Consider the following 22,167-nt stretch of genomic DNA (forward strand, 5'->3'; position numbering starts at 1 on the left):
AGAGCTCAGAAGATTCATTCCATGAATATTCATGCTGACTATCTTTTCTGTGAGAGACTCTGTGCCAAGCATCTGGAACACGATGGTTGTGTATGGTTATGACAGGACATTGGAGTGTGCCTCATCAATCTCAGGTGCTCTCTTGCTTCTCATCCTTTCCCTCACTTAAACCCCGGAGGGAAAGGAAACTAACATTAGACACCTGTGTCCCAAGCATATTTGCATATCTCATTCAATTTAAAATAACTCCCATAAGAAAGTAGTATTATCCACATTTAACAGATAAGGACTACTGTCTCAGAAGTGTAAATAAATTGCCCAACCTCAACATGACATGGCCAGAAAAGACTGAACTGGGTTTCAAGCTAAGGTCTAACTCCCAAAGCACAAATTTTCATTATATATTGCTTCTTGGAGTGGAAAAAACCAAACACACTCACTGGGGCTATAAGAGAAATCTCTGGTTTTACATGAGAGTTATATAAGAAAAAAAAAAAAAAAAAAACTACCAGTAAATTCCAAAAGAACATTCTAGACATCCAGAGGATTTGCTGGGACAGAAAGGGAAACCTCTGGTCAGACTCGGACAAGGCCTGGGGAGGGGTTGGTTAATCATGAAGGAGATGGATGACACTGAACGGTCAGGGTCTCCTGAGCATTAGCCAATTAAGTGAGGGTCTAGGGAGGATTTGCCTTCCTCCCTCTCTTTCACTGAATGACCTTGCCCTTGCCCTGAGGATTGTTTGACCTGAAATGCAAGCAGATCACAATATACACAATTTCAAGTAACATTTTAAATGTATCTAAATATTGACCAATAGTTTACTTTAGCTTTAAAGTTGGGCCCAACATGTATCCAGAGAAAACCATAATTCAAAAAGATACACATACCCCAATGTTCATTGCAGTACTATTTACAATAGCAATTGTGTTGTATTGTAAATTGTATTGTGTTGTAAATTTACTATTACAATACATGGAAGCAACCTAAATGTCCATTGACGGAGGAATGGATAAAGAAGACGTGGTACATATACACAGCGGAATAAGAAAGCCATAAAAAAGAATGAAATAATGCCATTGGCAGTGACATGGATGGACCTAGAAATTGTCATACTGAGTGAAGTCAGACAATGACCAATATCATATGATATTGCTTATATGTGGAATTTTAAATAATGGTACAAGTGAACCTATTTACAAAATAGAGTCACAGATGTAGAAAACAAATTTATGGTTACCAAGGGGGAAATGGGGGGAGGGATAAATTGGGAGCTTGGGACTGACATGTACACACGACTATGTATAAAATGGATAACTGATAAGAACCTGCTGTGTAGCACAGGGAACTCTACTCAATACTCTGTAATGACCTATATGAGAATGGAATTTTAAAAAGAGTGGATATATGAATACGTATAACTGATTCACTTTGCTGTACAGCAGAAACTACACAACACTGTAAATCAGCTATACTCCAAAAAAATTAATTAAAGAAATAAAGTTGGGCCTGAGATTCTGCATTTCTAACAAGCTCCTAGATGAGGCAGATGTTGCTGGTACCTAACCATATGTTGAATAGTAAGGTTCTAAAGAGGAGGAAAACATACTCTTCTACATCCTTAGACCTGTTTCTTTTCAGTTATTAGATTGAATTATTTGAAATTGCCATTTATGTAGGTTAAAAATGGTCAAATATCAGCAATTTTATATGCTTCAACCAAATGAACAACTTATCTATAGTCAATATTTTAATTTGCCTGATAGACTCAAATAGTTTACTAGGTGTCAAAACATATTTCCGGTTACCAGAATTATATGGCATGTGCAGTTGTTGAAAAATATTATTGAGAATATTAACAGAAAAGAAAAATAAGGATGAACATGAGTTTGCTGATAATTTTGTAACAGCTTTGTGATTCTATAACCTACAGTGATGTTCATGATAGATTCACCTGCTGTCATTCAAATCACAAAAGGGAGAGAAACACAGTCCCAAAGGCCACTGGATAAAAACTGAACACACAGTTCTATGCTGTCCTGGGTTTTATGCCAAAATGATGCAGTCTGATCACCTCCATCTTTATCTGCCTGTTTCTACAATAGATTTGTTTGGCTCAGTTTGGTTATCTAGGCGTGCCAGTACCTGAATTCTCATGTGTTATATCTACTCTGTTCTTAAGTTACATCTCTAAACAAAAGACAGGCCACAAATATGACAATAACACATATCATAACAATTGCTGATCCTGAAGGCAGCTTCGGCTTCTGTCTGAAGATCTCCGATGGGTAGAAAGGGCGGCCGACTTTCTCCGGTCATCTCGCAAGCGGGAGTTTGTGAAGAGAGACGGAAGAAGATGGCGGAAGAGTAAGACGCGGAGATCACCTTCCTCCCCACAGATACATCAGAAATTCATCTACACGTGGAACAACTCCTACAGAACACATACTGAACGCTGACAGAAGACCTCAGACCCCCCAAAAGGCAAGAAACTCCCCACATACCTGGGTAGGGCAAAAGAAAAAAGAAAAAACAGAGACAAAATGATAGGGACGGGACCTGCACCAGTGGGAGGGAGCCGTGAAGGAGGAAAGGTTTCCACACACTACAAGCCCCTTCGCGGGCAGAGACTGCGGGTGGTGGAGGGGGGAAGCTTCGGAGTAGCGGAGGAGGAGGAGAGCACAGCAACAGGGGTGTGGAGGGCAAAGCGGAGAGATTCCCGCACAGAGGATCGGTGCCCTCAGGCACACACCAGCCCGAGAGGCTTGTCTGCTCGGCCGCCCGGGCGGGCGGGGCTGGGAGCTGAGGCTCGGGTATCGGCTTTCAGTCGGAGCGCAGGGAGAGGACTGGGGCTGGCGGCAGGAAGAGAGCCTGAAGGGGTTAGTGCACCAGGGCTAGCCCGGAGGGAGTCCGGGGAAAAAGTCTGGAGCTGCCGAAGAGGCAAGAGACTTTTTCTTCCCTTTTGTTTCCTGGTGCGCGAGGAGAGGGCATTAAGAGGGCTGCTTAAAGAAGCTCCAGAGACGGGCGCGAGCCGCGGCTAAAGGCGCGGACCCCGGAGACGGGCGTGGGACGCTGGGGCTGCTGCTGCCGCCGCCACAACGCCTGTGTGCGAGCACAGGTCACTGTCCACCCCCCCTTCCGGGGAGCCTGTGCAGCCCACCACTGCCGGGGTGCCGGGACCCAAGGACGGCTTCCCCGGGAAAGCGCACGGAGCGCCTCGGGCTGGTGCAACGTCACGCCGGCCTCTGCCGCCGCAGGCCCGCCCGACACTGCGCGCCCCTCCCTCCCCTCTGTCTGAGTGAGCCAGAGCCCCCAAATCAGCGGCTCCTTTAAACCCGTCCTGTCTGAGCGAAGAACGGACGCCCTCTGGCGACCTATGCGCAGAGGCGGGGCCAGGTCCAAGGCTGAGACCCGGGAGCTGTGAGAGCAGAGAAGAGACAGGGAAATCTCTCTGTTCAGCCTCGGAGGCAGCGGATTAAAGCTCCATGGTCCGCTTGATGTGCCCTGCGTCTGTGGAGTGCATGAATAGACAGCGAATCATCCCAAATTGAGATGGACTTTGAGGACAAGATTTAAGATTTTTTGCCCCTTTTCCTCTTTTTACAACGAATTATCCCAAATTAAGGAGGCGGACTTTGAGAGCAAGATTTCAGACTTTTTCCCCTTTTCCTCTTTTTACAACGAATTATCCCAAATTGAGGAGGTGGACTTTGGGAGCAAGATTTTCGATTTTTCTCCCCCTGTTATCTCTTTGTGAATGTGTATGCTTCTGTGTGAGATTTTCTCCGTATAGCTTTGCTTCCACCATATGTCCCAGGGTTCTATCTGTCCGTTTTTTTTCCAATAACTACTTTTTTATTTTAATAACACTACTACATTTTATACTTTATTCTATTTTACTTTATCTTGTTTCTTTTTTCCTACCTTCCCTTCCTCCCTCCCTCCCTCTGCCCCTCCTTTCTTTCTTTCTCTCCTTCTTTCCTCCCTCCCTCCCTCCTGTCTTTCTTTCCTTCTTTCTTTCCTTCCTCCCTCCCTCCCTTCGTCCTTCCACTCTTTCTTTTTCTTTCCTCCCTCCCTCCCTCCTTTCTTTCTTTCTTTCTTTCCGTCCTTCCTTCCATTCTTTCCTTCTTCCTTTCTTTCTCTCTCTCTTTCTTTCTTCTACTAATTCTTTCTAATTTTTCTCCCTTTTATTCTGAGCCGGGTAGATGAAAGGCTCTTGGTGCTGCAGCCAGGAGTCAGTGCTGTGCCTCTGAAGTGGGAGAGCCAACTTCAGGACACGGGTCCACAAGAGACCTCCCAGCTCCACATAATATCAAGCGGCGAAAATCTCCCAGAGATCTCCATCTCAACACGAGCACCCAGCTTCAGTCAACGACCAGCAAGCTACAGTGCTGGTCACCCTATGCCAAGAAACTAGCAAGGCAGGAACACAACCCCACCCATTAGCAGAGAGGCTGCCTAAAAACATAATTAGGCCACAGGCACCCCAAAACACACCACCAGACGTGGACCTGTCCACCAGAAAGACAAGATCGGGCCTCAACCACCAGAACACAGGCACTAGTCCCCCCAACCAGGAAGCCTACACAACCTACTGAAACAACCTTAGCCACTGGGGACAGACACCAAAAACAACGGGAACTACGAATCTGCAGCCTGCAAAAAGGAGACCCCAAACACAGGACACAGCAGGTGAAGGAGCAAGATAAAAACCCACCAGACCTAACAAATGTAGAGGTAATAGGCAGTCTACCTGAAAAAGAATTCAGAATAATGATAGTAAAGATGATCCAAGATTCTATTTCCATGATCCAAAATCTTGGAAATACAATAGACAAAATGCAAGAAAGAGTTAACAAGGACCTAGAAGAACTAAAGATGAATCAAGCATCGATTAAAAACACAATAAATGAAATGAAAAATACTCTAGATGGGATCAATAGCAGAATAACTGAGGCAGAAGAACGGATAAGTGAGGTGGAAGGTAAAATAGTGGAAATAACTGATGCAGAGCAAAATACAGAAAAAAAGAATAAACAGAACAGAGGACAGTCTCAGAGACCTCTGGGACAACATTAAACGCACAAACATTCGAATTATAGGGGTTCCAGAAGAAGAAGAGAAAAAGAAAGGGACTGAGAAAATATTTGAAGAGATTATACTTGAAAACTTCCCTAATATAGGAAAGGAAATAGTTAACCAAGTCCAGGAGGCACAGAGAGTCCCATACAGAATAAATGCAAGGAGAAATATGCCAAGACACATATTAATCAAACTGTCAAAAATTAAACACAAAGAAATCATAGTAAAAGCAGCAAGGGAAAAACAACAAATAACACACAAGGGAATCCCCATCAGGTTAACAGCTGATCTCTCAGCAGAAACTCTACAAGCCAGAAGGGAGTGGCAGGACATAATTAAAGTGATGAAGGAGAGAAACCTGCAACCAAGATTACTCTACCCAGCAAGGATCTCATTCAGATTTGATGGAGAAATTAAAACGTTTACAGACAAGCAAAAGCTGAGAGAGTTCAGCACCACCAAACCAGCTTTACAACAAATGCTAAAGGAACTTCTCTAGGCAAGAAACACAACAGAAGGAAAATACCTACAATCACGAACCCAAAACAATTAAGGAAATGGGAATAGGAACATACATATCAATAATTACCTTAAATGTAAATGGACTAAATGCTCCCACCAAAAGACACAGATTGGCTCTATGGATACAAAAACAAGACCCATATATATGCTGTCTACAAGAGACCCACTTCAGAACTAGAGACACATACAGACTGAAAGTAAGGGGATGGAAAAGCATATTCCAGGCAAATGGGAACCAAAAGAAAGCTGGAATAGCAATTCTCATATCAGACAAAATAGACTTTAAAATAAAGACTATTAGAAGAGACAAAGAAGGACACTACATAATGAAAAAGGGACCGATCCAAGAAGAAGATATAACAATTGTAAATATTTATGCACCCAAAATAGGAGCACCTCAATACATAAGGCAAATACTAACAGCCATAAAAGGGGAAATCAACAGTAACACACTCATAGTAGGGGACTTTAACACCCCACTTTCACCAATGGACAGTTCATCCAAAATGAAAATAAATAAGGAAACACAAGCTTTAAATGATATATTAAACAAGATGGACTTAATTGATATTTATAGAACATTCCATCCATTAACAACAGTATACACATTTTTCTCAAGTACTCATGGAATATTTTCCAGGATAGATCATATCTTGGGTCACAAATCAAGCCTTGGTAAATTTAAGAAAATTGAAATTGTATCAAGTATCTTTTCCGACCACAATGCTATGAGACTAGACATCAATTACAGGAAAAGATCTGTAAAAAATAGAAACACATGGAGGCTAAACAATACACTACTCAATAACGAAGTGATCACTGAAGAAATCAAAGAGGAAATAAAAAAATGCCTAGAGACAAATGACAATGGAGACACAATGACCCAAATCCTATGGGACGCATCAAAAGCAGTTCTAAGGGGGAAGTTTATAGCAATACAATCCCACCTTAAGAAACAGGAAACATCTCGAGTAAACAACCTGACCCTGCACCTAAAGCAATTAGAGAAAGAAGAACAAAAAATCCCCAAAGTTAGCAGAAGGAAAGAAATCATAATGATCAGATCAGAAATAAATGAAAAAGAAATGAAGGAAACGATAGCAAAGATCAATAAAACTAAAAGCTGGTTCTTTGAGAAGATAAACAAAATTGATAAACCATTAGCCAGACTCATCAAGAAAAAAAGGGAGAAGACTCAAATCAATAGAATTAGAAATGAAAAAGGAGAAGTAACAACTGACACTGCAGAAATACAAAAGATCATGAGAGATTATTACAAGCAACTCTATGCCAATCAAATGGACAACCTGGAAGAAATGGACAAATTCTTAGAAATGCACAACCTGCCAAGACTGAATCAGGAAGAAATAGAAAATATGAAAAGACCAATCCCAAGCACTGAAATTGAAACTGTGATTAAAAATCTTCCAACAAACAAAAGCCCAGGACCAGATGGCTTCACAGGCGAATTCTATCAAACATTTAGAGAAGAGCTAACACCTATCCTTCTCAAACTCTTCCAAAATATAGCAGAAGGAGGAGCACTCCCAAACTCATTCTATGAGGCCACCATCACCTTGATACCCAAACCAGGCAAGGATGTCACAAAGAAAGAAAACTACAGGCCAATATCACTGATGAACATAGATGCAAAAATCCTCAACAAAATACTAGCAAACAGAATCCAACAGCACATTAAAAGGATCATACACCATGATCAAGTGGGGTTTATTCCAGGAATGCAAGGATTCTTCAATATATGCAAATCAATCAATGTGATACACCATATTAACAAACTGAAGAAGAAAAACCATATGATCATCTCAATAGATGCAGAGAAAGCTTTCGACAAAATTCAACACCGATTTATGATAAAAACCCTGCAGAAAGTAGGCATAGAGAGAACTTTCCTCAACATAATAAAGGCAATATATGACAAACCCACAGCCAACATCATTCTCAATGGTGAAAAACTGAAACCATTTCCACTAAGATCAGGAACAAGACAAGGCTGCCCACTCTCACCACTCTTATTCAACATAGTTTTGGAAGTTTTAGCCACAGCAATCAGAGAAGAAAAGGAAATAAAAGGAATCCAAATTGGAAAAGAAGAAGTAAAGCTGTCACTGTTTGCAGATGACATGATACTATACATGGAGAATCCTAAAGATGCTACCAGACAACTACTAGAGCTAATCAATGAATTTGGTAAAGTAGCAGGATACAAAATTAATGCACAGAAATCTCTGGCATTCCTGTTCACTAATAATGAAAAATCTGAAAATGAAATCAAGAAAACACTCCCATTTACCATTGCAACAAAAAGAATAAAATATCTAGGAATAAACCTACCTAAGGAGACAAAAGACCTGTATGCAGAAAATTATAAGACATTGATGAAAGAAATTAAAGATGATACAAATAGATGGAGAGATATACCATGCTCCTGGATTGGAAGAATCAATATTGTGAAAATGACTCTACTACCCAAAGCAATCTACAGATTCAATGCAATCCCTATCAAACTACCACTGCCATTTTTCACAGAACTAGAACAAAAAAATTCACAATTTGTTTGGAAAAACAAAAGACCCCGAATAGCCAAAGCAATCTTGAGAACGAAAAACGGAGCTGGAGGAATCAGGCTCCCTGACTTCAGACTATACTACAAAGCTACAGTAATCAAGACAGTGTGGTACTGGCACAAAAACAGAAAGATAGATCAATGGAACAGGATAGAAAGCCCAGAGATAAACCCACGCACATATGGTCAGCTTATCTTTGATAAAGGAGGCAGGAATGTACAGTGGAGAAAGGACAGCCTCTTCAATAAGTGGTGCTGGGAAAACTGGACAGGGACATGTAAAAGTATGAGATTAGATCATTTCCTAACACCATACACAAAAATAAGCTCAAAATGGATTAAAGACCTAAATGTAAGGCCAGAAACTATGAAACCCTTAGAGGAAAACATAGGCAGAACACTCTATGACATAAATCACAGCAAGATCCTTTTGGACCCACCTCCTAGAGCAATGGAAATAAAAACAAGGATAAACACGAGGGACCTAATGAAACTTCAAAGCTTTTGCACAGCAAAGGAAACGATAAACAAGAGCAAGAGACAACCCTCAGAATGGGAGAAAATATTTGCAAACAAAGCAACTGACAAAGGATTAATCTCCAAAATTTATAAGCAGCTCATGCACCTCAATAGCAAAAAAACAAACAACCCAGTCCAAGAAGACTTAAATAGGCATTTCTCCAAAGAAGATATACAGACTGCCAACAAACACATGAAAGAATTCTCAACATCATTAATCATTAGAGAAATGCAAATCAAAACTACAATGAGATATCATCTCACACCAGTCAGAATGGCCATCATCAAGAAATCTAGAAACAATAAATGCTGGAGAGGGTGTGGAGAAAAGGGAACACTCTTGCCCTGCTGGTGGGAATGTGAATTGGTACAGCCACTATGGAGAACAGTATGGAGGTTCCTTAAAAAACTAAAAATAGAACTTCCATATGACCCAGCAATCCCACTACTAGGCTTATACCCTGAGACAACCATAATTCAAAAAGAGACATGTACCAAAATGTTCATTGCAGCTCTATTCACAATAGCCCGGAGATGGAAACAACCCAAGTGTCCATCATCGGATGAATGGATAAAGAAGATGTGGCACATATATACAATGGAATATTACACAGCCATAAAGAGAAACGAAACTGAGCTATTTGTAATGGGGTGGATAGACCTAGAATCTGTCCTACAGAGTGAAGTAAGTCAGAAAGAGAAAGACAAATACCGTATGCTAACACATATATATGGAATTTAAGAAAAAAAATGTCATGAAGAACCTATGGGTAAAACAGGAATAAAGACACAGACCTAGTTGAGAATGGACTTGAGGATATGGGCAGGGGGAAGGGTAAGCTGTGACAAAGCGAAAGAGTGGCATGGACATATATACAGTACCAAACGTAAGGTAGATAGTGGGAAGCAGCCGCATAGCACAGGGAGATCAATTCGGTGCTTTGTGACCGCCTGGAGGGATGGGATAGGGAGGGTGGGAGGGAGGGAGATGCAAGAGGGAAGGGATGTGGGAAGAGATGTATATTTATGACTGATTCACTTTGTTATAAAGCAGAAACTTAAAAAAAAAAAAACAATTGCTGTTTATTCAGGTGTGCTGTGTGGGCAGCAGACATCGTGTGTTCCATATTACTCAGCTGATCATCCCAACAATAGTGTACACAGGAACAGGTTACTGAAATCTTACCAGGTTTTTATTGTATGCATATGAGTAAGATTTGTAAGCCTTATAATACTTGGCTTGGGAAAAGGCAAAGGAGAAGTAGTAAGAACATTTTCTCTCACTGAAGTAATAAGATCCCTAACATGACTAGGAATTCCTTGTTAAGTCAAACAAACCAAAATATGCACCAAGAAAATATCGTAGGTATGATTCATTTATTTTTATCATTCAGTATTCAGTAAACATTAATTATCTAATATGTGCCTAATAAGTTCTTTAATAAGTTCTAGAAATATAAAAATGAGTAAAACATAGGCATCCATGGAGAGGAATAATGATGCTTACAACATAATGGGACCTAATATATTCAGAACAGAACTGTAGAATTATAAAGTTATTTTAGCTGTTCTTTTTTTATTAAAAAACATGCTCCAGAGAAATTATCAAAATTCAGATAGTCCAAATTCAAAGACCTGCATGTGGGCAAACTCTACCCCCCCCAAAAAAAAATCTTTGAATACTTTTTCTTTCAGGAATTATCCACCTTGTTTAAGAAATTAAGATTGGATTTGTGTCTGCTAGTAGAAGATAACCAATTTACAGATCACCATCTCTCTTTACAAAAAAGCAACTGCTGCAAATTCCCAATTCAATTAGAATTGAGTGATTAGCTTCTTTGGTTACAGGGTCTTGAACATCAAAGCATTATCTAGTCACTAAGGGAGATATTAAACAAATAGATCAAAGTGGAGTCAACTAATTAAAACCTGAGACAGAGTAAGAAGGAAACTTCAGAAGAGTTGTTATGCCCTAGAAGAACAGTTCTGAAGTACCCTGGGGACCTTTCTAATAACATAGCAGTGTTCAGGATTCATCTAACAGGGAGGTACCTGATTACCATAGAGTGAGCCTCTTTGTAATTAATATTCTCAGCATATCCTATCTCCTTTAATCATTTTCAATATATACCAAGATGATTTTAAAATAACGAATAGGCATTTATTCAACAATATATTACTATAAGCATTTCCCTGACTTACTAGTACAAAATAGATCCTACTTCCCTATGATCCCTGATTGTACAATTTATTGAGCTGTCAGGATTTCAATGAGTTGGAGTTATTTTAAATCAAGATGATTGTCCTATGACCTCAAACAGCTCCAAACATTGGACTGTAGGTTTCCTATGGTTTTCTCTTAATTAAGACTTGATTATTGCTGTTAATGAATATGAAAACTAGCATGCTATTCCCAGCAGAAAGCATTGCTACATCAAAGATAGAAGAAAGAATCCTCCTTGGCTTGTGAGGCTTAAATGAGTAACAAGGCAGGTGAAGAGTTCTTTGTACCAGCTATGCAAACAAATTATAGTAATGAATGAATAAGCTTGAGGCAAATCAAAACAGGTATGTAATCAGGAAATATTTGAGGTAAATCACATGATGCCAGGGCAACCCATACTTACTGTATCTCACATAATGAATGATGAGTCCGATGCACACTGCCATGACAATCAGGGATATAAAGGTGATGAGGCCAATAACCCAGGGCTCCAAACTGGCTCTCGTCCTGGCCCTCACCACAGCTGGCCTGAGAAAGAAAGCAAATGATGGATTATATTACAGTGCACACCCATACCCACTCCTTAGGTGAAGTAGATATTCCTGGGGAACTAATTCAGGACACTCAGTTAGAAGGAAGAGTACTGTTTTGTTTTAGAACACACCCTAATCCCTGGCTGCTGAAGCCATTCCTGGCTCTGGTTGCTTGACCTTAGACAGGTAATTTGACTTCTCTGTATCTCAGTTTCCTCGTTCAAAAAATGAAGATGATAATGATAGTACCAATCTTATAGGATTATTGTAAGGATTAAATGAATTACTGTATGTAAAGTGCCTACAACAGAGCCTCACATGTAGAAAGTGCTATTGAAGAGTTAGCTATGATTTGCTGAGCAAGCTATGTGAGAGATACCAAGTCGGGCACTTCCACTATAGAATCTTAAGTGGCCTATGATGTATGTTACAGTTTGAACCATATTAGGTTCAGGGCAGAGTTTCTAATTCTATTCTCTTACTATTTTTCTGAAACAAACTTAGAAGATACACATAAGAGATAACCAGAGGTCTCTTCTAAAGAACCTGAGTGTTTGAGCTAATATTTACCTCTAAGCTTCAGCAATGCTGCAGGAAATCCCTTCTGCATGAAACTTCCTCAACCTCTCCCATTTGTTCTGCCTTCAAAAATACATGTTACTGAAAAATGTTGATCAACCTGATTTTTGTTTGATTAGTTAAGTTGCCGTTCCCTTGTGTTAAAATAGCTGCTAAACAAACTCAAAAGTTAGAGAAAATGAAATAAGTCAGAGTTGGTCAAGTTGTTTAAATACGATGCTGTTATTTTAAATTTCTTGAGGTATTTAGCATGTTGGTAGAATCAAGGCATGTGTTCTTATCTCCAGAGCAGTCTGGTACAAGAACTGAGGGAAAGGGAAGTGTTATCCTGAAGGAGCACCTGGGGTTGCTTCAGAATAAAGAGAATTCCAAGTCCAGACCTTTCCTTACCAGCTTGAACAAGTTATTTAGACTCTGAACTAAGTGTGTCCATCTATCAATAAGAGACAGCCTACCCATTCTGTTTAAAGCACATGGTTGGCTGTGGGACCCAGAATGAGATCATGAATATGAAAACTTCTTGGAAACTGTGAAGCATTTCACAAAAATAATCGTTGCTTACAGAAATCAAGGGAACTCTGTTTTCTGATGATACAAGACCAGGAAGTGACATAATCATTCTGGTCCCTGGCACACCATCATACCATCTTGACTCTGTCTCAATGTCCTGTTTGGTGGGAACACTGTTGCAGAAGTCAACGGTGTCATCGCTACATGACTCTGCCCTGCTGAAGTCACTGGAATGTAGTGGAAGGCTCCAGGGACTCTACTTGGTCTCCTCCCTTATTTCTGTGATATCCCCATGGGGCTGTAGCCGAGGAAACTATCTTTCTCTCCCCAATCTCTTCCATCTCCAGTTCTCCCTTGAGTGGGATTCCAAGCACCTGTTCCTAGAATGACAATCACTGTAATATAAAAAGACTTCGCCACTTCTCTTCTGCACATTTCTTACATGAAAACATGCGTAAGAAACTTATAAATTGACTCCTGTTCCTTCATCCCTGAATGCTTGCTATTCATTTGTTGCAGAAGAAAGGAGATGCATATAGCAGACATAAGCAAAAGTTTGGAGGGAATATGGGGAGGGAAGGGCTTCTCAACTAGTTTCAACACATGCCAGATGAAGAATATGAATTTGTAAATGTAGGAAACAATTGATATTGATATAATCGTCAAAAGAATATGTAGAACTGTGAAATATAAGACAGAAGTTCTATTTATTCTACAATAACTCTTAATCAAGACAGAAAATTAAAACAATGCAGCCATTAAATTGATGAGGTAGGGCTTCCCTGGTGGCGCAGTTGTTGAGAGTCTGCCTGCCGATGCAGGGGACGTGGTTTCCTTCCCCGGTCCGGGAGGATACCACATGCCGCGGAGCGGCTGGGCCCGTGAGCCATGGCCCCTGAGCCTGCGCGTCCGGAGCCTGTGCTCCGCAACGGGAGAGGCCACAACACTGAGAGGCCCGCGTACCGGAAAAAAAAAAAAAAATTGATGAGGTAGAGCTACCCGTATTAACATGCAAAATGCCAATGATATATTTTAATTAAAAAATATTGCAGAATAATATGCATACTATGTTCCGGTTTTTGTACATAATAAAACTATATGTGTAGGTGCATAGTGAAATATATAGAAAGACACACAAAATTTTTAACAGTAAGAAGTGGAATAACAGAAGTAAGAGAACAACTTTAATTTTAGTTTATGTACTTTTTTATGTTATGATGGATTTTTTTTTAAAAAAGAAACATCATGGCTTTCTAATTAAATGAGAGAGAGAGAAAGAGAGAGAATGTAATGAGGACTGTTATACATGTCTCTTCATGGAGTTCCTATCACTATCTTGTTTGAGGTACTGCTGTGTCTTCTTTTCCTGTCTCCCACCTTTCAAAACTACTTTAGGGATGCTCTGTCTTTGGTGTCTTTGAGGGAAATAATAGGGATAGTATTGGATAAAGAAAAAAGAGAATCCATCAAAAACACTTCGAATAAACAGTTAAGAGAGTATGTTTCTGATTCTGACCACCAACCTACTGTATAGTGTGGTACCAGCAGATTCACTTCTCTCCCTTATTTTCTCCATATGAAAAACAGGATAAGAATTCCAGATGCTCCCTAACTTTATGAGCACTTAGAGATAAAAATGATGAAGTATTTCATTACTTTGAGCTGCCCAGTAGAAAATCATTGTACAAATAGTAAGGACTATTATTATTATCATCATTATTTTAATTATTAATAATAATGGTAATGACCACATTACTGAGATTTTTCATTTGAAACATTATCTCTTCCCTTCCCAGTCCGTATGAGATTGCTTTTCAAACTGATTCACCCTGTTTCTAAATTACTTTTTTTGTTTGCTCACTCAGCAAGTGATTCCATACTGAATTGCTCCAAATTAGATGTAGTAGAAGTGTGCTAAAAAAAAATTAGTAAAATGGAGGAATAAATCTGTTTTACATATCAACAGACACTTGTGTAACTAACCTCTTCCTGCACATAAACACTTGTCCAATCATTATTGGGGCCTGTTGAAACTTATATGAACCTGCTCTTGTAAAACCACCTTCAGACAGGCTGGATAAATTCTAATAGCTTCAGTGGTATCAGATTTCTTCCTATGATTTTTCTTTTCAATTGAGGATGTGTAATTAGACGGTGAATGTAGCAGGTGAATATAGCAGTTAAAATATGGTTATATTTTTATAAGCTCCAAATTGCCAGAAGACAAATCCAGAGGTGCATTATCATTATCACTTCTTAATGTGTCTTTTTCTAGAATAGTATAAGAAAGAAAAGCAGCAGAAACAACAACAAAAAGAAGAGAGGAAAAAACATACTACCACAAATAAACCACATGGCAAGCACTGGAGAACCATAAGTCGAGGCTCACAGTGCTTCAGAGGAAAGTTTACCAGAACAAACGCTTTCCTAACACCACCACCATGAACCGATTAATAGTAGATGTCCAACTCGTTGCCCATTCTCTGTAATGGTAAGCAGTGCTGATATTCTTAGTTGGAATGTTTCACCAGCTCAGTCCACCTGAGCTGTTTTGAATGAACACGTGCACAATATCTATAAAGCTGGTGATGCTAATGCATCATTAACTACTTAAGCCAGAGGTCAGCGAAGTTTTCTGTGAAGGTCCAGATAGTAACTATTTTAGATTTTCTGGACCATATAATCCCTATTGCAATTAGTCAGCTCTGCCATTGTACTGCAAAAGCAGCTACAGACAATACATATACAAATGAACATGGCTGTGTTCCAATAAAACTTTATTTCTGTACACTGAAATTTGACTTTTGTATAATTTTCACTTGTCATGAAATATTTTTTTTAATTTTGATTTGTTTCAACCATTTAGAAAGTATAAAAATCACTCTTAACTCAAGCTCAAAACAGGTCGTGGGCTGGATTTCACCCTTGGGCCATAGTTTACTGATGGCTGACATAAGCAATAGCCTACAAGTCAATGATAATTGTGTTGGGAAGTTATAATAGTCTTTTCATTTTTTAGTCTCAACTGCATGGCAAATCTAATTTAGTGTGTCTCCAGTCCCATTACCACTAACATTTTTCTGATAATTGTCACTAAAACTCATTGTCCAGCTTGATAACAGGTTTCTCGTCTGCCTCCCCAATCTCTGAATCATTGTCCATTACAGTAAGTGCTTTCTGGAAGTGATAGAGCCAATGGCTGAGATCACTTGAAACCCAAGTTGGCCTCGGTTAGCCTGGCATTCCCCCTCTTCCCCATGAGCTTTCTAGCTCTTTGCCTTTGTTCCTGCTGCCTCCTATATGGAGTAACTCAGAGTTGATAATTTGCTTGCATCTTAAAAGCCTTTGTGCATTTAAGAGCCAGTTCAGAAAAGTCCCCTTTATTTCAGTAAACTATATTCACTCCTAAGTATCACATCATAATATACATCTTGAGCCCCTTGGGGATAATGTCTGTGCCTTACTTATCTCTTTATTCTCTGACCACTCTGATGCTCAATATATATTCACAGAGGGGATTGAACTGAAGTTGATTAAGCCAAATTGAACTGATCATTTGTCAGTACCACCATATGGGTTTCAAGCTCTCTCAAAACACTTCTGTTCTGCCTTAGTCTTAGAAAAGAACTTGGAATATTACAAAAAGGAAAGAAAGTTCACACATTGTGAAGAATAATTACAATTTAAGTAAAGCCTGATTTCCATAAAACACTTTGTATAATAATCAAGCTTTGTGGTTAATATGTCTATTTCACCTGTTTAACATATATAATTTTCCAACTATGATTTTATATATCTACTGTAAAGTGTTATCATAGTTCAGAAAGTGATAAATGAAAATAAGGAGACATTAATTTCAGGAGACACTTCTTATTTGCAGTCATTGAATGTCTGTATATAATTACAATATCCAAACAAAAGCATAAGGAAAGAGACCACAATGAAGTAACAGCATAGTACCTCATGACATTACTAATTCACTAAGTCAGTGTTTACGTTTTAAAATATTAGTTAATAAATATTTATTCAGTTTTTGTTGAGTATTTGGCACTAGCTCATTTCTTAACCTTATAGATTGTGCCTGCTTGTCTTGTTCACACAAACACTTCAGATGCTTTGTGCTTTGTGGAAGAATCATATCAGCTGGCATTGGTGAGATCTTCAATCTTATAAGATTAGATTCTTATTATAGTCTAGAACAAGACTATTAAAATATCCAGAGTGGAACTAAAATTTTGAATACATGCTCATGGATCATTTGTTTTCATTGCTATGTTTTTTAAAGAAATACAAATAAATTACTACTTAAAAAATTACAAATAATACAGAGGGAAGACAGCAGAAGCCAGAAGAACTACAATCCTGCAGCCTGTGGAACAAAAACCACATTCACAGAAAGATAGACAAGATGAAAAAGCAGAGGGCTATGTACCAGATGAAGGAACAAGATAAAACCCCAGAAAAACAACTAAATGAAGTGGAGATAGGCAACCTTCCAGAAAAATAATTCAGAATAATGATAATGAAGATGAGCCAGGACCTCGGAAAAAGAATGGAGGCAAAGATCGAGCAGATGCAAGAAATGTTTAACAAAGGCCTAGAAGAATTAAAGAACAAACAAACAGAGATGAACAAAACAATAACTGAAACGAAAACTACACTAGAAGGAATCAACAGCAGAATAACTGAGGCAGAAGAACGGATAACTGACCTTGAAAACAGAATGGTGGAATTCACTGCTGCGGAACAGAATAAAGAAAAAAGAATGAAAAGACATGAAGACAGCCTAAGAGACCTCTGGGACAACATTAAATGCAACAACATTCACATTATAGGGGTCCCAGAAGGAGAAGAGAGAGAGAAAGGACCTGAGAAAATATTTGAAGAGATTATAGTCGAAAACTTCCCTAACATGGGAAAGGAAATAGCCACCCAAGTCCAGGAAGCACAGAGAGTTCCATACAGGATAAACCCAAGGAGAAACATGCTGAGACACATAGTAATCAAATTGGCAAAAATTAAAGACAAAGAAAAATTATTGAAAGCAGCAAGGGAAAAACAACAAATAACATACAAGGGAACTCCCATAAGGTTAACAGCTGATTTCTCAGCAGAAACTCTACAAGCCAGAAGGGAGTGGCATGATATACTTAAAGTGATGAAAGGGAAGAACCTACAACAAAGATTACTCTACCCGGCAAGGATCTCATTCAGATTCAATAGAGAAATCAAAAGCTTTACAGACAAGCAAAAGCTAAGAGAATTCAGCACCACCAAACCAGCTCTACAAGAAATGCTAAAGGAACTTCTCTAAGTGGGAAACACAAGAGAAGAAAATGACCTACAAAAACAAACCCAAAACAATTAAGAAAATGGTAATAGGAACATACATATCAATAATTACCGTAAACATGAATAGATTAAATGCTCCAACCAAAAGACACAGGCTTGCTGACTGGATACAAAAACAAGACCCATATATATGCTGTCTACAAGAGACCCACTTCAAACCTAGAGACACACACTGAAAGTGGGGGGATGGAAAAAGATATTCCATGCAAATAGAAATCAGAAGAAAGCTGGAGTAGCAAAACTCATAGCAGATAAAATAGACTTTAAAATAAAGAATGTTACAAGAGACAAGGAAGGACACTACATAATGATCAAGGGATCAATCTAAGAAGAAGATATAATAAATATTATAAACATATATGCACCCAACATTGGAGCACCTCAATACATAAGGCAACTGCTAACAGCTATAAAAGAGGAAATTGACAGTAACACAATAATAGTGGGGGACTTTAACACCTCACTTACACCAATGGACAGATCATCCAAAATGAAAATAAATAAGGAAATAGAAGCTTTAAATGACACATTAAACAAGGTGGACTTAATTGATATTTATATGACATTCCATGCAAAATCAGCAGATTACACTTTCTTCTCAAGTGCGCATGGAATATTCTCCAGGATAGATCACATCTTGGGTCACAAATCAAGCCTCATTAAATTTAAGAAAATTGAAATCATATCAAGCATCTTTTCTGACCACAACGGTATGAGATTAGAAATGAATTACAGGGAAAAACACATAAAAAACACAAACACGTGGAGGCTAAAAAATACATTACCAAATAACCAAGAGATCACTGAAGAAGTCAAAGAAGAAATCAAAAAATACCTAGAGACAAATGACAATGAAAACACGATGATCCAAAACCTATGGGATGCAGCAAAAGCAGTTCTAAGAGGGAAGTTTATAGCTATACAAGCCTACCTCAAGAAACAAGAAAAATCTCAAATAAACAATCTAACCTTACACCTAAAGGAACTAGAGAAAGAAGAACAAACAAAACCCAAAGTTAGCAGAAGGAAAGAAATCATAAAGATCAGAGCAGAAATAAATGAAATCGAAACAAAGAAAACAATAGCAAAGATCAATAAAACTAAAAGCTGGTTCTTTGAGAAGATATAAACCACTAGCCAGAGGCATCAAGAAAAAGAGGGAGAAGACACAAATAAATAAAATTAGAAATGAAAACAAAACAGTTACAACAGTCACTGCAGAAATACAAAGCATCCTAAGAGACTACTACAAGCAACTCTATGCCAATAAAATGGACAACCTGGAAGAAATGGACAAATTCTTAGAAAGGTATAACCTTCCAAGACTGAACCAAGAAGAAATAGAAAATATGAACAGACCAATCACAAGTAATGAAATTGAAACTGAGATTAAAAATCTTCCAACAAACAAAGTCCAGGACCAGATGGCTTCACAGGTGAATTCCATCAAACATTTACAGAACTAACACCATCCTTCTCAAACTCTTGCAAAAAATTGTGGAGAAAGGAACACTCCCAACTCATTCTATGAGGCCACCATCACCGTGATACCAGAACAAGACAAAGATACTACACAAAAAGAAAATTACAGAGCAATATCACTCATGAATATAGATGCAAAAATTCTCAACAAAATACTAGCAAACAGAATTCAACAACACATTAAAAGGATCATACACCATGATCAAGTGTGATTTATCCCAGAGATGCAAGGATTCTTCAATATATGCAAATCAATCAATGTGATACACCATATTAACAAACTGAAAAATAAAAACCATATGATCATCTCAATAAATGCAGAAAAAGCTTTTAACAAAATTCAACATCCATTTATGATAAAAACTCTCCAGAGAGTGGGCATAGAGGGAACGTACCTCAACATAATAAAGGCCATATATGACAAACCCACAGCATACATCAGTCTCAATGGTGAAAAACTGAAAGCATTTCCTCTAATATCAGGAACAAGACAATGATGTCTGCTCTCACCACTATTATTCAACATAGTTTTGGAAGTCCTAACCGTGGCAATCAGAGAAGAAAAAGAGATAAAAGGAATACAAATTGGAAAAGAAGAAGTAAAACTGTCACTCTTTGTGGATGACATGATACTATGCATAGCGAATCCTAAAGATGCCACCAGAAAACTACTAGAGCTAATCAGTGAATTTGGTAAAGTTGCAGGATACAGAATTAATGCACAGAAATCTCTTGCATTCCTATACACTAATGATGAAAAATCTGAAAGAGAAATTAAGGAAACACTCCCATTTAACATTGCAACAAAAAGAATAAAATACCTACGAATAAACCTACCTAGGGAGACAAAAGACCTTTATGCAGAAAACTATAAGACTGATGAAAGAAATTAGATATGATACCAACAGATGGAGAGATATGCCATGTTCTTGGATTGGAAGAATCAATATTGTGTAAATGACTATACTACCCAAAGCAATCTACAGACTCAGTGCAATCCCTATCAAATTACAAAGGGCATTTTTTACAGAACCAGAGCAAAAAATCTTAAAATTTGTAGGGAGACAGAAAAGACCCCAAATAGCCAAAGCAGTCTTGAAGGATAAAGATGGAGGTGGAGTAATCAGACTCCCTCACTTCAGACTACACTATAAAGCTACAGTAATCAAGACAGTATGGTACTGGCACAAAAACAGAAACATAGATCAATGGAACAATATAGAAAGCCCAGAGATAAACCCACACACCTATGGTAAACTAATCTATGACAAAGGAGGCAAGGATATACAATGGAGAAAAGACTGTCTCTTCAATAATTGGTGCTGGGAAAAGTGGACAGCTACATGTAAAAGAATGAAATTAGAACACTCCCTAACACCATACACAAAAATAAATTCAAAATGGATTAGAGACCTAAATGTAAGACTGGACACTATAAAACTCTTAGAGGAAAACATAGGAAGAACACTGTTTGACATAAATCACAGCAAGATCTTTTTGGATCCACCTCCTAGAGTAATGGAAATAAAAATGAAAATAAACAAATGGGAACTAATGAAACTTCAAAGCTTTTGCACAGCAAAGGAAACCACAAACAAGATGAGAAGACAACCCTCAGAATGGGAGAAAACATTTGCAAACTAATCAGTGGACAAAGGATTAGTCTCCAAAATATATAAACAGCTCATGAAGCTCAATATTAAAAAAAACAAACAGCCCACTGTGATGCTTTTGCAAATATCTTCCTATAAAAGGGTTTCATCTTCAAGGAATTCATGGAAAAAACTCTGACCAGTACAGGTTTCTGGTAACTGACTATACTGCTGAACTGAATGAATAAGCATTTTCAGAACTCTAATGGAAAACTGATGAATTCATAAAAGTGCTAACAAAAGATCAAGATGAAAAAATATTACATGGGACTGAGTGAACTTATGAGGATGATTATAATTTTTGTGACTTTCTGTTTGAATAAAAAAAAAAAGCCCACAAGGACTCAGAGGCAAAAAATATACAATTCAAATATACAATTCAATTCAATATACAATTCAATTTTCACTGCAAAGTAAAGGAGCTGTTACAGTGGAGGATTACTGGACTGAATATCAATTATGACATAGTATGAGTATGTTTCATGTTTGGTAAGTGCAATCATTGTTGCTTTTGTTGTAGTCATCCATTTACAATGCTTGGTGTCAGTTTATCTCTTGTAAAAATAAAATACAGTGTGTGTGTGTGTGTGTGTGTGTGTGTGTGTGTGTGTGTGTGTGTGAAAAAAACCCAATCCAAAAATGGGCAGAAGACCTAAATAGACATTTCTCCAAAGAAGACATACAGATAGCCAAGAAGCACATGAAAAGCTGCTCAGCATCATTAATTATTAGAGAAATGCAAATCAAAACTACAATGAGGTATCACCTCACACCAGTTAGAATGGGCATCATCAGAAAATCTACAAACAACAAATGCTGGAGAGGGTGTGAAGAAAAGGAAACCCTCTTGCACTGTTGGTGGGAATGTAAATTGATACAGCCACTATGGAGAACAGTATGGAGGTTCCTTAAAAAACTAAAAATAGAATTACCATATGATCCAGCAATCCCACTACTGGGCATATATCCAGAGAAAACCATAATTCAAAAAGACACATGCACCCCAGTGTTCATTGCAGCACTATTTACAATAGCCAAGTCATGGAAGCAATCTAAATGCCCATCGAGAGATGAATGGATAAAGAAGATGTGGTACATATATACAATGGAATATTACTCAGCCATAA

The 22,167-nt window shown here is 38.3% G+C and overlaps 1 pseudogene across 1 annotated transcript in view; it reads left to right on the plus strand.

The window, feature by feature from the left end:
* Nucleotides 1–614: 614 nt before the first annotated feature.
* Nucleotides 615–22,167, plus strand: part of LOC307057814 (vacuolar protein sorting-associated protein 45-like) — a 39,813-nt pseudogene continuing 18,260 nt past the window's right edge. The window contains exons 1-2 of the transcript in view: nt 615–640; nt 2,256–2,368. The product of the transcript in view is annotated as a vacuolar protein sorting-associated protein 45-like (transcript). The remainder of the gene's footprint in view (nt 641–2,255; nt 2,369–22,167) is intronic.

Source organism: Hyperoodon ampullatus (genome assembly GCF_949752795.1).
Source record: "Hyperoodon ampullatus genome assembly, chromosome: 1".
Taxonomy (NCBI): Eukaryota; Metazoa; Chordata; class Mammalia; order Artiodactyla; family Ziphiidae; genus Hyperoodon; species Hyperoodon ampullatus.